Below are 16,354 nucleotides of genomic sequence, written 5' to 3' on the forward strand. Positions count from 1 at the left end.
TCGATAACTAGGGATTATATATTTAAAATATACTATGTTTGATCTATACAAAAGAATATATGTACCATTTATGTGAATAAAAATAAAGTGAACACTCATTAATCCACCACACAGCTTAAGAGCTAAATCATGACCCAGTACCTTTGAAGTTTACATATTATTTTTATAGCCAACAGGATCAGGAGAGGCCCAGGTCCCTCTCATTCCAGAAAGAGGCTGAGAGATACAGAGTCAACCCAGGGACTGTAAGTGAGCCCAGCTGAGCAGTCTTGATCAGCTGAACCCTGTAGACAAGTGAGATAGAAACTTCTATTGCTGATTGACACTGAATTTTAGGGTGCTATTTTATGAGAATTACAACAATACAAAACTGATATACTCAGCGTACTCCAACATTTTGAGGTCTGGACAAGAAGGAAGATTCATGGGATACTGCAGAGCCATCACTGAGGAAAACTGGGACCAAATGGTGTCTAGAAACCCAAGAGATGAAGGTGCTTCAATAAGGGGAATTGATCAGCTCTGACAAATGCAATGAACGTTCATATAAGATGAAAAGTAAAAATTGATCATTCCATTTGGCAAAAGGATTTCATTAATGCTCTTGATAAGGGTGGTGAGAAGAAAGCCTAATTAAGTTCTAGAGAGATTGGTAGGTGAGCAAGTTGAGATAATTTAAGATTAATGATTTTGCTCTAACAGGCAGTAGAGAAATGGGGTCAAGGCTGGAAAGGAATGTGAATCAGGAAAGTTTTTGCTTTTAGATAGACTATATTACAGATAGTTTGCATGTGGATAGGAAGGATTTAGTACAAGGGGGAATAAAACAGATGACCTAGGAGAAAACAGGAATAATTGGAATAGTAAAGACCTTGTGTACCTAGGTTGGAATGAGACCTAACAAACAAAAGATGGAGTCGCCCTTAGATAGGAGAACAGGCATTCACCTGTAATTACAGGTGGGTAGACAAATTATAGGGGGTTGAGAGGTAGGTAGGTCAGTAGGCTTGCCAGGGGAAGGGGGAATTTTTCTTCTGAGTATGTGTTTTAATTTTTTTAAAGTAATGATTTAAGAAATACTGCTGTCGAACAAATAGTTCAAAAATTCATATGGAAACAACAAAGACCCCGAATAGCTAAAGCAATCCTGAGAAGGAAGAATAAAATGGGGGGGATATCACTCCCCAACTTCAAGCTCTACTACAAAGCCACAGTAATCAAGACAGTTTGGTACTGGCACAAGAACAGAGCCACAGACCAATGGAACAGAATAGAGACTCCAAACATTAACCCAAACATATATGGTCAACTAATATTCAATAAAGGGGCCATGGACATACAATGGGGAAATGACAGTCTCTTCAGCAGATGGTGCTGGCAAAACTGGACAGCTACATGTAAGAGAACAAAACTGGATCAATCTCTAACCCCATACACAAAAGTAAATTCAAAATGGATCAAAGACCTGAATGTAAGTCATGAAACCATAAAACTCTTAGAAAAAAACATAGGCAAAAATCTCTTGGACATAAACATGAGTGACATCTTCATAAATATATCTCCCCAGGCAAGGAAAACAAAAGTAAAAATGAACAAGTGGGACTATATCAAGCTGAAAAGCTTCTGTACAGCAAAGGACACCATCAATAGAACAAAAAGGTACCCTACGGTATGGGAGAATATATTCATAAATGACAGATCTGATAAAGGGTTGACATCCAAAATATATAAAGAGCACATGCACCTCAACAAACAAAAAACGAAGAATCCAATTAAAAAATGGGCAGAGGAACTGAACAGACAGTTCTCTAAAGAAGAAATTCAGATGGCCAACAGACACATGAAAAGATGCTCCACATTGCTTGTCATCAGAGAAATGCAAATTAAAACCACAATGAGATATCACCTCACACCAGTAAGGATGGCTACCATTCAAAAGACAAACAACAACAAATGCTGGCGAGGATGTGGAGAAAGGGGAACCGTCCTACACTGCTGGTGGGAATGTAAATTAGTTCAACCATTGTGGAAAGCAGTATGGAGGTTCCTCAAAATGCTCAAAATAGAAATACCATTTGACCCAGGAATTCCACTTCTAGGAATTTACCCTAAGAACGCAGCACTCCAGTTTGAAAAAGGCAGATGCACCCCTATGTTTATCGCTGCATTATTTACAATAGCCAAGATATGGAAGCAACCTAAATGTCCATCAGTAGATGAATGGATAAAGAAGAGGTGGTACATATACACAATGGAATATTACTCAGCTATAAGAAAAAAACAGATCCTACCATTTGCAACAACATGGATGAAGCTAGAGGGTATTATGCTCAGTGAAATAAGCCAGGTGGAGAAAGACAAGTACCAAATGATTTCACTCATATGTGGAGTATAAGAACAAAAGAAAACTGAACTGAAGGAACAAAACAGCAGCAGAAGCACAGAACCCAAGAATGGACTAACAGTTACCAAGGGAAAGGGACTGGGGAGGATGGGTGGGAAGGGAGGGATAAGGGTGGGAAAAAAGAAAGGGGGCATTACGATTAACATGTATAGTGCGTGTGGGGGGCATGGGGAGGGCTGTGCAACACAGAGAAGACAAGTAGTGATTTTACAGCATCTTACTATGTTGATGGACAGTGACTGTGAACGGGTATGTGGGGGGGACTTGGTGAGAGGGGGAGCCTAGTGAACATAATGTCCTTCATGTAATTGTAGATGAATGATACCAAAATAAAATAAAATAAAAAAAAGAAATACTGCTGTCACTTAGCATGTGGAAGAGGAGTCTAGTATAATTCTAAGCTGACCCCCGATGATCTTTACTCTTGTATAATATGCTCCCTCTAAGCATGAGTGGAACCTACGACAGGAAGAAATATCACTCGATTACATTATGTGATCTGGCAAAAAAGAGTTGATCTTTTGAATGGACTGGACCTAATCAGGTTAACTTTTTAAAAGCAGAATGTTTTTCCATTTGGTGTTAGAAGAGAAAATAAAAAGGGTGTAGTTTGGCGGTCCTAAACTAAAGAAAACATCCATTTTGTGAACTGCCTGTGGGGCCACTTAGCAAGGAACTGTGGGTGACTTTTAGGAGCTGAGAGCGGTCCCTGGCTGGCTGTCAGCACTAAAATGGGGACTGCCATCCTACAATTTCAAGGAAATAAATTCTGCCAACAACCAGCAAGCTTGGAAGATATCCCCAGCCTCAGGAGAGAATTTTAGCCCTGACAACACCCTGATATCAGCCTGGTGAGATCCTGTGAAGAGATTCCAGACATACCATACCTGAGCTTTTCATTAAAAACAATGAAATAATAAATTTGAGTTGCTTTAAACCACTAAGTTTGTGGCAAGTTTTTATACAGCCATAGGAAACTGATACAGGATGTCAAAGGTTTAGATGCAAAGGAAATGGCATCAAGGAACGGAGAATGAGCTGATTGCAGAACACAGAAGGATGACTGGGCAGGGTGGGGGACCCACTGAGGTTGGCTGTCATAACTTCAAAGTAAGACCTGTCAGAATTGGGAACTTGGATAAAGGTAAAGATAGGTTAGGAGTTAGATTTAACTCAGATTGTGGGTTGGCCAGTTAAACACATGTAAGGAGAAGGGAACAAGGGAGATAAATTTGTATGCAAAAGAATGATTGTTTCAATCCCCCAAACTGGCAAAGCAGAAGAGTGAGGAGAAGAAGAGGGTAAAACAGTGAAAACTCAAATCCACTGGGCTGAATGTCCCGGTGGGTTTTAAAATGTGCAAGGGCATACATGTGGGAGGAGTCTGAAAAGCGCGAGTCTGCAATTACAAGTTACTTGGCCCTTAGATTTTATTTTGATTAGATCCTTTCTTTGTCCAACGTTGCATCACTTTTCAGGGCCTGGGTTTTGACCAAACTGTTCACTAAGCTGACTTCTTTTTCCTTCACATCCTTTGTCTGAGGGCTGTTACATCATTTATGAGTCCCTTCTCCCAATTTTGGGGGATAAATTTCTCTGAGAGTTATCTTGGCAGAGTGAGGAGAAGAAGAGGGTAAAACAGTGAAAACTCAAATCCATTGGAAGCCTTCTTTCAGGAAAGGTTTTTTAGGCACATGTACCTTACTATGATATTGGCAATACAAATATTCTCCACAATTTTGGAATAAGCCTTTGCCTTTGATAAAGAAAATTTTTATCTCAGAAGTTGAGAGAAAAAAGATATTTTTGTTTTCTGTAAACCAGAGTATTCTCTGATTCCTCTAAAACAAGGGCCTGCAAACTAGGGACTATGGGCTGTACTTGCCCCATCGCCTGTTTTTGTAAGTAAAAGGTTTTTGGAACAAAGCCACACCCATTTGTTTACATATTGCTCAAAGCTCTTTTGCACCTACAGCAGCAGAATTGAGTAGTTGCCATGAAGAAGTCACGGCACCCAAAGCCTGAAATATTTAAAACTGGTCTCTTTCAGGAAACATTGATAATTTTTAGACGTAGAGGGATAGGCTTTGGGAAGATAAAAAAATAAGAGAAAAGGCATAGTATAGAAGAGCTATATATCTTCAAAGAAACACCTTTTTATTTTTGATTAACTCCATTGTTTTTTGTTTGTATGTTTATTTGGAAGGTTGCTTTTCATTTTATGAATTTCTGACCTGAGCTTTTATGATTTCCTTTTTCCAACTTTGAGTTTACTATGCTACCTCTTTGGCTTTATTTTGTTCTGAATTCTTTTGAATTTACACAGGAGATGGTCAATTTTCATGAATGTTCTATGTGTGCTTGACAAGAATGTACAGCCTCTTTGTTGGTGACAACATAAAAATATGTAACAATTTTTATTATATTTATATATATATGATATGTATTAATAATAATAAATATATATAGCATATATTTATACCAGTTGTGGCTTGAAAGTTAATCATTTTATTTCTACTATTTTAATGGGTCCTTTAAAAAATTTGACATGCATATTTAGGCCTCAAGTCATTCTCTCTCTAGTCTATTACCAAATAATGTAAATTCCTTTTTTAATTCCGATATTCCTCCCTTCCATCATCTATGTTTTTGCCTGGCATTTCAATTTCATCTTGTTTTCTGAAATCACAAAACTTGTCTTAGAGTCAGATGTAGAAGTTTCTAATTTCTTCCCTGGCCTTTTATTCTGTGAAAGTTGGGGATCTTCTGTGTTCTTGCTCTTTTTTGTTTTTTTTCATTTGTCCTCCTCTAAAGTTAAAATCAATCTTGATTTCATTTCTTCATATCTCTTTCATGTTGTTTTTTTCTTCACTATCACTTCCCCTTCTTCTACACCGGTAGAAGTTACCATTAACTCTAGCCTGAAGCACACCTGAGATTCCTAAGGGTCTTTCTGTCTCCAGTCTTGCCCCTGCCAAGCCACACTATCCACACAGCAGCCAGAGAGGTCTTCTTAACAAAACACGGCCTCTTGCTTCGAACTGTTCAGAGATTCCCACTGCCTTTAGGAAAACTAGAAATTCTTTAACATGGTTTAACACGATACTGCCTCCCCGCCTACAGTCTTGCTTCTGTCCACCTCTCCTCGGTTCATTCTGTTTCCAGCTGTTCTGGGCATCTTACAGTTTCTTGAACACAACTGGGCTGCTATGTGAGTATCTCCTTGTAACTGGAGCATAATTGTCTGTGTTTTCTTGGTTAATTTTTATTCATCCTTCAGACCTCAGCTTTGGAGTCATTTCCTTTAAGAAGAATACTCTGAAATAACTTCTATTCTAGGTGTTGTGTTCTCTACAGCTGTTTGGTGTGATACTACCTCTTAGTAGCCTTTGGCTGATTGTACTATGATTGCTTTTTAAATTTTTCATCTTTCCTGGGAGACACTGAAATCTGTGATGGCAGGAGTCAAATCTATAGTGCTTCATATACAAAACCACTTAATAAATATTTGGTTTTTAATATTGAGTGGATTTCTGAAAGCATAAATTATTAGAGGTGTTTTTCTGGTAGAGGTGTTCCACTGCCTTTAGGAAAACTTGCTTCTGTCCACCTCTCTTCTGTTCATTCTGTTTCCTTGGAAAAACTTTTGTTGAAAAATGTACTGGGAAATTATTGTAAAGGGGAATTCGATAATGAGTGGGTTGATTTTGCATCCTTCAAAGGGGAAAAAAAATGGAAACTTCACAAGCCACCAAGGTGGTCAGGTAACCTGGCAACCTGTCTAATGATACTAAATAGCATAGCATATTTTCTATAATGATAAAACAGACAAGAGAAGATTGAGAGCTCTAGAAACAGATATGGAAAACTCTTCTCTCTAGAATTCAGGGAATGTATGATCTTGAGAAAAATCACTTAATCTCTTGATGTCTCGTTTTAGCTATTGAGTATATAATGAATGATTATTCTTAACTACTGCATGGAGTATTGTGAGACTTAATTTGCTAATGTTTATAGAGTGCTTCAGATTGTCTGATTAAAAGCATGAAGTATCATCATTATACTATAAAAGAGTATGTGAAATTTTATTTTAATTTCATAAATATGAAATTACACCTTTCTACTTTAACTTAAAATGTTCTGCAATTTATACACATAAATTAGTGCATGTTTGAATCTAGGTCTCCAGGCACTCATGTTAACTGTTCTTATTACTGACTATAGACTTGTCTGCATTTCTATTGTCCTGAAAGTTCACAAGACTTTGATTAAAATAGGCCTGAAATGGCACAACTCCTTTTTTTTAAGTTATTGCCCATCTAAGTGGAGAGTGCTTATTGATTACTTTTTCTTTCTTTTCAACCTTTCTTTTTTGTGTGCAAATAATTCCCTCATTTTTAAATGTGATTAACTTTCTATATATGACAATTTTCTCCCCACATTCTTAAATAGCATCTCAACTACAATTTTGTGCCTGGTCAGTGAAAGTCTACAGGCTCAATTGTTTTTCCAGGAGGCCCCTTCTGCTCCTGACCTTGGGAATTCATTGTGATGCTCCTATTGTGCTTCCCTTATATTCTGAATTAATTTCCTTCACGTTTCTTGGTTTATTCCCGTTCCTCCAGAATCTTACTTAGAAATATGTATAGGAGGTGAAATTTTGGCAATATTGCCTGTCTAAAAATGCAATTATTTTACCTAAACTCTGAATTGATAGCTTGAATATAGGATTCCAGCTTTCCAGCAGTGCTTCACTGGAAGTAATCTTCAAAATGTTACAGAATTTCCCCATTTTCTTCTCATTTCATTGTTGCTATTTTTATTTCTGATCCATATTTTGTTTTCCTGAAAGGTTTCAGGTTTTCTTTTACCCTCAATGTTGTGAAATTGCGTGATTATGCATATGGGTGATGTTTCTTGTTTGTTTACTGTGTTTGGCACTTAACCTGGCAACTTACATCTTTTGGTTCTGTGAATTGTAGGTATTGTTTCTTTGCATTGTTGCTCTCTTTTTAGGATTTATCTCTTTTTTCTTTTTCTTTTTTTGCTTTCCAAAATTTTTGTTATCGGATATTGGAACCTCTGGACCTGTTCTCTCATTTTCTTCTCTCTCCCCTCACCTATTACATCACTTTGTCTTTTGCTATTCATTCTGAGTAGTTTATTAACTTATATTTTCCAGCTTTAATTTCTTTTTAAATTTTACTTTATCTTGAATATACAAGGTATGCATAAGTTTTCTCTGATGGTTCTTCTGTTATGACATTTCCTTATTTCATGATTGCATTATCTTTCCTTAAGATAGTAAATCTGTATGTTTGTATATGTGTATTTCATATATATACACACATACATTATATACATGTGAGGGATATGTGTATATACATGTATGAATAAATGATGTATGCTTTGGATGTTATATGCCAATAGTCCTTAAACTTTTCCATCTCAGGAACCCTTTATTTTATCCAAAATTATTGAGTATCTCAAAGAGCTTTTACTTATGTAGACTATATATTGATATTTAACATATTAGAAAGGAAAGCTGAGCCTTATATAAAATATTTATTTACTTATTTAAAATATCAGTAATAAACCTATTGCATGTTAACACAAGTTTTACTTATAAAGCATAACGATATTTTCTAAAATAAAAATAATGTAGTGAGAAGACTAGATTTACATGTATAGATATATAGATCTATTTGCAAATTTTTTTCTTTAGTGGCTTACTATAAGACAGTTGAGTTCTCATAACGGCTTCTATATTCAATGTGTTGTGATATCATATATTATGTAACTCTAAAAAAAAACTCTATACACTCATGAGAGTATGAAGGTGAATGAGGAAAATGTCTTGCTATTATTATGAAAATAGCTTTGACCTTGCAGACCTCCTCAAAAGGCAGCAGCAATTCCCTGGGGCATCCAGACCATGCAGGTTAAGAACTGCTGCTGTAGATACAAACACACACAGGTGTGCACACCCTTTTTTAAAAAAAGTTACCTTGGTCATGTTTTATTTTATTTTCTCCAGACTTCAGGTCTTGTTTGTTTTGTTTTGTTCTCTCTTTTTTATGCTAGAGGCTTTTTCAAACATCTGATAACAGTCGGCTGACAGTCCACATTTAAGAACAAAATCTGAAATACTGATTGGATACTGTCTTTGGAGAAAGAATTTTCAACTAGTGATTTCATCCTAGAGCACTGGCTCTCATCCCTATTAGGTGCGATGATCATTTTTTTTTAAAGCAAATATTTTATAAATTTATTTCCACTACACTGAAATGAAAAGCAGTTAGTATAACTTTACCTGTCAACACATATAATTTCCCCAATAGCTATGCCATGCCATAACTATAATGTAAAAAAGGAAATAGCAGGAAGTCAGTAATAATAAAATAAAATGTATTTCAAGATGTAAACCATTAAGCATGGCTGCCCTGCACTTCACTGTGGACAGAGTGAAATACTTAGCTGCTTGCACATGCTTCTGAATTTCTAAAGGCGACAGCTGTAAACACAGGCTGATGCAGATATGTTGGTTGGCAGCACTGAAGTCTTAAACACCATGAGCAGCATTTCTCTTGATGATGTGATTTTATGAAATGGTGAAAACCTCTTGGTTAAACTCCAAACCAAACACTATGCCATCTTGCTTCAATTTGTAATTGCATCCCTGAAATATTTCGTCTATTTGAAGGCCATGCTAAAATACATTGTGTTTATATGCAAAAAAAAGTGTATTGTTTCTTGGTAAAACACAGTTCTGTCCTGGATTTCAACACAGCTTTAAACATTTATTTTCCCTGTATGATGTCTACTGTGGCATCAGTAAGTCTTCAGGGAAGGCAGGATAATTCTTCACTGGGAGGGAGTTTCGTATATGAGATGGTGTCAGGATTTTGATTCTTACCCATTAAATGCCAGGAGTCTCCTAATTATTGCAGCAACCTGCACATTTACAGCTCAGCACTCCTCCAAGAAGTCCTGCTCTGTGGTGATCAGATCAAGAGCCAGAATTTTGTTTGGAGATCTTACAAGGTGGTTCACCCATCAATTACTTCCTTTATATATAAATCATCTCCTCATTCCCACTGAGACTTGTGTGCCTGACCTTAAAACTCTTGGTTCCAAGTCTTTGGAGCATGGGAGGTAAGGGTGGGCAGACTGTCTGGTGGAGGTTAATGCTCAAAAGAACCTGCTTTTTATACAAACTCTCAGTCGTCTTCCTGGTTACAAGCCTTTAGGGCTCCTGTCTTTAGTTATACTTAGTGCTTTTCATTATTTTGGAGGGAAAACTGGCTTTTTTCTCCTCGCTCTTCCTTCTGTAGGCACACAAGTCTTGGCATCCTCTGGTCTTCCCACCCACTCCTTCATTTACTTTCATTTTTCCAAAAATTTGTTGACATCTCTTATCTGCTGTTGTTTTTTCCCAGTTCTACACTTTGAAGTTTTTAAATATTTTTATTACTTTACACGTTTGGAAGGTAAAGAAGTTTAAGAAACAACATTTAATCAACGATATTGAATTGGAAGTCCGTTGTATTAATTTTGTATTTAGAAAAATCAATATTGTTAAGGCATTGTTGAGACAAAGGATTTAGGAAAAGGAAAGCCTAAGAGATTTTTCAGTTGTTTGTTTGTATTCTCTAAACTTTAACATCACAAAGCTATGTGTCTGAACCATACCAAAGTCTCTATTCTATTACAAGTACATTTTTAATAGAACTATGCCTAATATAACTAGGTTTTCACCTACAGCTGATAAAAGACAACAGTCCTCTGAGGAATGTCCCTGCATTGTCATAAAAACTGCTATCATGGCAGTTATTCATTGCATTGATTGTTGGTTCCTTATTACTATTATTATTATTTTTACTCAAGGACAAGAAATATTTGTACTGGCAATGAGAAACTTCCAATTTTCTGTTTTTTAAAATTTTTTGTTCTGAAGAAAAATTGCTTAAAGATTAGTTTTATACTTAGTTTTTATATCTTCCCTAAATCAGATATATTAAAATGGTTTATTTCCCTTACTTTTACCCTTTATATTTTATGAAGCTTTTAAAACTTTTCCATACAGTTTGTAAACTCCAAGGAATTCTACCTTTGTAAGTAGGAGATAATTCAAATAAATCCATAAAAATAATATATAAGTAAAATTCTGAAATAGTATGCTATGTTGAAGAAGAAACAGAATGGATTAAAAGTAAAAATGAAATTATTATCATAATTACTAATTGTACAAATGGGTGACAGATCAAAAACTTGAGAGACCAGGAGATTTCCAAAATAAAAGGGTTTATTGAGCCTTTCCAGATACTAAGCGGAAAGAGGACTGAGTCCTGGGGCAGACAGTTTCTGCTTCATGAGCAGCAAGGCCAATTAACATCTGCCAGACTCAAGAAACAGGGTACCTTTATAGGAGGTCTCAAGGAAGGAAACTTCTCTCAATTTAGATTGTTTATAGATGAGGAAACATGCTAATGCTAAGCTGGGATATTCTGAGGATAGGTGGTTAATACGCAGAGCAGACTTGTAGTAGGGTGTTTGGATGAGGGTTTGGAACTGTCCGTGTGTCAGAGGGATGAGTGGTTCTGGGGCCTTTTAGACAATTGTTGACATGACTTAATTTGGGAACCTGAAGCCTCTGGTTAGGTATAGCCTGTGGCTATGGACTGGTTACCTTCCCTTCTCTCTCTCCACTACTCTCTGGCCCTTACGTCACTTAATAGGACTCTCAAAGTTTTTCCTATCATGAGGTGCAACTGATTCTATTGGTAATCGGAAATATTGCAATTTGTTGGGTGTCTCATCTTCTGTTACCTCCCTTGGCTTCTCTAATCATTTTCTACTCATGTTAAAAGTAAAGTGGCTAACCATTCTGACCTCCTCTTCCTCAGGGCTAGTCTTTGCTTTGCTCTGTCTCTGACTATTGTTTCCTACTTCCGGCCACCCGGACACTTTGTGAAATCAGTGGTGAGGTGAGAAGAAGGTATTTTTTCACATATAGTATTCCAGACTGACTGGAAAAAAATACAAATTTAAGAAGATATTTAAGTATGTTAAAGGATGATGAGACTCCCATTCAGAATCCGACATTAAAAAACAAATTGTATTTTTTTCTTACTTTTATAAGGGAGCTTTGCTGGACTCAGGCAACATCTTTCATCAAGCAAAATACTGATGTTACATAGGATTTTAGAGAAGGGAAGAATTCAGAGACTGGCAGATGTGCAAATGCATGAGTGTCTTGACATCAGAAGTATGGTTATTGGGGTCTGACTACTGTGGTTTGGTTGGTCCTGAGAGATGTATTAATTGGATGGGATTTGTTCCTAATTGGCTACTTCAGAAATAAGGAGCATCATGAATTGACTGGGTTTTAAAGTGTTTATTGGTTGAATGACCTTAAACTAGTTCTGGTGACTTCTTGTCACCATGGCTAAAAAACATCAGTCTTTTCCTAGTAGTGTGGGAACTTTTTAAATTCCCAGTCCCCATATTTGTCTCCCCTCAGTCAAAGCTGCAGGATATCATTAAGGATTGTCCAGACCTTCACCTCTATTGTTAACTCTTCTTAAAGACGGGGTTTCATTAGTGAAGATCTGATGTTCAGTTTCTGTCAACTGGCATGATTTCATATTGGTTTTCTTTTCTCTTTGAATCATTTATTGAAACATCTGCCAGGACAGTAGCAGTGTCAAAGAATTTGAGACACTGGACAATAAATATTAAATGACTGTGGGACAAACAGGATTAATTAGAAGTGCTGTAAGCAGGGACTAGAATACATACACTTCAGTACCGTAACTTATGATTTTTCAGGCATGACCAAAAAGACAAGTCCCAGTGATTTTCTATGTAGCCAGGCTAACTTTTCTTTTAGCTTAGATACCTATTGTTTTATTATACCTGTAATATTAATTCAGTATAACTTAAAGTGTTAGAATGGTTTTGGTGGGCCAAAAAAGTCTGACACCATTCAATTATCTGTAACTGTTCTTTGATGGTCTTGGTGGGAGCTGTTCCTGTGTGTGGTCTTCTCTTTGCTCTGAAAATCTTGGGTTAATAGTCAACTTCCGTGAATCATCTGCTTCTAGGATTGTTCCAGACACCCTCAGTTCTCTAATAGGTATTATTTTCCAGCTCTACTAAGGTTCCATTTTTTTTTGCAGTTCAGGTTCATTCAGGGATTGTTTTATTTATTATTATAGACTCAGCATCCAGTTACTACCTGGTAAAGTCAATTTGGAAAAATCTTTGAAGTATAATTATAGAATTATTGATTTTTCAGATGAATTAGCATATTATAGTTAGCTGAGTATCAATATTCTCAGGTATTGAGAAATACCTTAAAAGACTTACCTCTTGAGTAGAATTACTTATATTAGCTTGTTTTTAAATGCTGCTTAAAGCATCTTCTCAGTAAACTGTGATTTCTGAGTTGGCATTATTTATTTATTTTCTAGGACTGCTATGAATTGATATTGTCAGATTTCTACATTACTGTGTTTTGTGTGCTTTGGAAATAACTAATTAAAGCTTCTCAAAAATTTTAAACAATAATATACTTTAATAAGTAATATTTTGGGTACTTATTACATGTCAGTGCTGAGAGATATGTGAGGTACCATTTACCAAAGATAAAATTTAATAAAAACTCTTTATAAAAGAAAACACAATGCTTGAAGAGAATGAATGCTTTTGAATTAAGTGAATTTAACTTTTGCAAGTATAAATCCATATTCCTGTAACAGTCTTCCTAACTTTTAGCTTTCATCACTACAGCCATAATCATGTAATGGTGGGTACCTTTCTGTCATATACCCTGCCTAAGATTTTAGGAATCATTTTTGTTTTAAGAAAGATAAATTCTAAGATTTAAAGTAATGTGTAATCAATTTTTCTTGCATTCATACTCAGTACAAATATCCCTCCTTGTTACACTGTGAAAGTCACTGCTGGTACCAAAATGTTTTATCAATGGCTATTTTATCCATGAGAGTTCTCTCTAGGAAAAGCCTCTCCAGAAACCACCTCAGTTACTGCAACACAAGAAATGTAATAGAGTGAATGAGGGAAGAGTTGAGAAGCCCAATGGGAAATGCTAAGACAATCCACAGATTAGGGGCAGAAGGAAGCTGCTATGAGAAGGTCAAAGGGAGAACATGGTGTTACAGCCTAGGGGCCAGTGTCACCTACAAATGCTTCATCAGGGGGACTGTCTGGCAGGAGCAGGAGCCGCTGAAAAGATGCAGCTGCTGCCAGAGGTAACACTTTAGGCAGAAAGGAAGGAGAAAAACCCAGCTTCTCCTTTTCTCCCACCCACCCACATCCTGCCAAGGGTGCCCATTGGCTGAATTTAGCTAGAAGCCAGCTCACATGGAATCTTGGGAAGTGAAACCCACAGATGTCAACCTTCCTGTGAGGGGAGGGTGAGAAATAAATCTTCCTGGGAATCTGCCCAGAGTAGGCACTAGCTGGCCACCCCTGCTTTTTTTGGCATCTATTTTCATTTTTCTATTGCATTTGTATCTCTCATAATTTTATAATTTGGCACAAATGTGTTGGTTTAAAAAAAAATGAGTCAACTTTCTATTATAAAGGAAATACGCTGTCAATATCCCCTAAAGAAAGATCCCACTACATTCCCTCTTTGACCTTCTGATGTTACTTCTGATGGATAGCTCAAGTCACTTGGTGTCTCGTGATTAGTCTTTAAAAGGGCCCCCTAGAGGCCAGAAGCTGCTTCTAAAAGTAGAGCATTTATAACCAAAGGAAGCCAGAACTTTACTCCAGAATCTTAGGATTCTGATTCTCCTTTCGGGGCTTTCCAGATGCTCTCTGTAGGTTTTTACTTGCTGCCAGCACTTGGGGAGGATCATTGGTATCTGCTAGATCACTGGACTTCAGTGACAAGACAGCTTGGACCTGCTGGAGAGACTTCTATTGCTCTGGACTCCATTTAAAAGTACAAGCAGTGTAGTTCCAGTAAATGATTAGAGAAACACACAAATGTGTGAAATGTATTGGTCATAACCAACAAAACATCATTTTCTATTTCTCTGTGATCAAGTATATTTGAACCCCTGCTCTTTAAGGAACTCTATCAACCCTGGATACTGGGTTGTGATAGATTGTATTAGTCTTTCCACCAGTTCTTCTCTCTTTCCTGTAGGTGTGTCCTTGGCCAATGACTTTGCATTTTGCAACATATAGAGAGTGCACGTCTAAAGGAAGATCCTCTTTCCTTTACTCCTCCAGAAGTGTTGTTCCTGCAGGTACTCCCCAATAACTTTTCCCTATGACAATCTCCAACACAGCGTTTGTTTCTCTGTGGAGTCCATCAGAGATGGTTGGTGTCTGGAGCGGGTCAAAGTAGCAAAGAGTAATAGATTTGGAGCTGGAGCACTGGAGATGCGTAAAGCACATGCTGTGTTAATGCAGTTGCTGAGAATTTCACTGTTGGTGAGCTTGTATGAGGTAAGAGTGCAAGGGGATTCACTGGTGGGCGCAATATCTCAGGATTTTGAGAGGTTGAAAGGAGCATTAATTACCAGTATGGTGGAATCAGAAGCTCTTTCTGAGGACCAGCGAGGCATTTCAAAAAGTCAGTGAAGAATGGGGTGATTACATGGCAATTGAAGGATAAGTATAAAAGTCAGAGGGCCCCGTGGGTAGCATATAAAAGGACTCATCTTCTGCAGCTGGAGTGCAGAAAATGAGAGGAACAAACATGGGAATTAAATGTAATAGTACCTGAACTTCTGAGAAGGTTGAATTCTTTGCCCTGGAAAAGCTGCCGTCTCTGGTCAAAGAAGAAGTAAGAACCTGCGAGTTGGAATTAGGATATCTGGATCAATGCCCTCCCAGAACTTGTCTCTCCAGATCCCTTAACTCTTTGTGCTTTAGAAGTGGCCTGACACTTTGTGTTAAAGGCCAATATTTTCTCTCAATGTTTTTTGCTTGAGGCTGAGGCAGAGGACTCCTCTTTGAAAGGAAACACGCACTACCTATTTTAAGAACCATCCTTATCCACCTCTCTCCTGGCTTCCAGACCAACAACTAGGGTTAAGGGGCAACCTAGTTCATTGAGAAAGTGCTGTGCTTATTAAGGGGAAAAGAAATCCCGAGGAGTGGTGTTAGCAGAAGTGCATTAGCAGAAGCTGGGAGAATGCAGAGACAGCCTGAGGGTGCGGGGTCAGAGCAGCATGGGAGAAAACATCAAGACTATGGGGCAATGCCTTGGGTCAGGTTACCAAGCAGGTTTTTAGAGGCAGCTGGAAAATGGGGAGGAAACTGTTTCAGGACTTAGGAAAATGTCAGCGCATGAAATCTGGTTGTGTAAAATTTGGAAAACGATGGCCTCTGATAATCTAGAATATAAAGAATGAACCTGATGTACAAGTAGAGTAGGGGGAGGATTTCATGAAGTCAAATGTTGAAAGCATGACTCTGATCATGCTGTGGTTGATAAATTACCATAAAGAAATGTATGAGTCCAGAAGAGAAAAAAAAAAATAGAAAGACCAAAGATAGAAGGATTGAAAAGTGAAATTGTTTATCATCAATTCAAAGATAAGACCATTATGTTGCAGCCTTTAGGAAAAGAGGGAATCCACTGAAGCATGACTTCAGAATAAAGACAAGTCATGGTTATTGTTAGGAACTGGGAGAAGAAGGAAACTAAGAATATACATGAAGTCAAAGAGCTGGTGTGGTTAGAATGAATAAGACCTGACAGGTCCCAAAGTCTGGTTCTTTCTTCACTGCCTTCATAATCAAGTCTCAGCTTCTTAGCTTTAACTTACAATGACCTTCTGTGTTTAAGCTTAGCTCTCTAAATCTCATCTCTCACCATTCTTCCTTTAAACATTACACTCCAGTCATACCAAACTCTCTGAAATTTCCCCTGCATGCCATTCTTTTTCTTTCATGTTGACC

This window comes from Manis pentadactyla, chromosome 14, assembly GCF_030020395.1.
Source record: "Manis pentadactyla isolate mManPen7 chromosome 14, mManPen7.hap1, whole genome shotgun sequence".
Lineage (NCBI taxonomy): Eukaryota > Metazoa > Chordata > Mammalia > Pholidota > Manidae > Manis > Manis pentadactyla.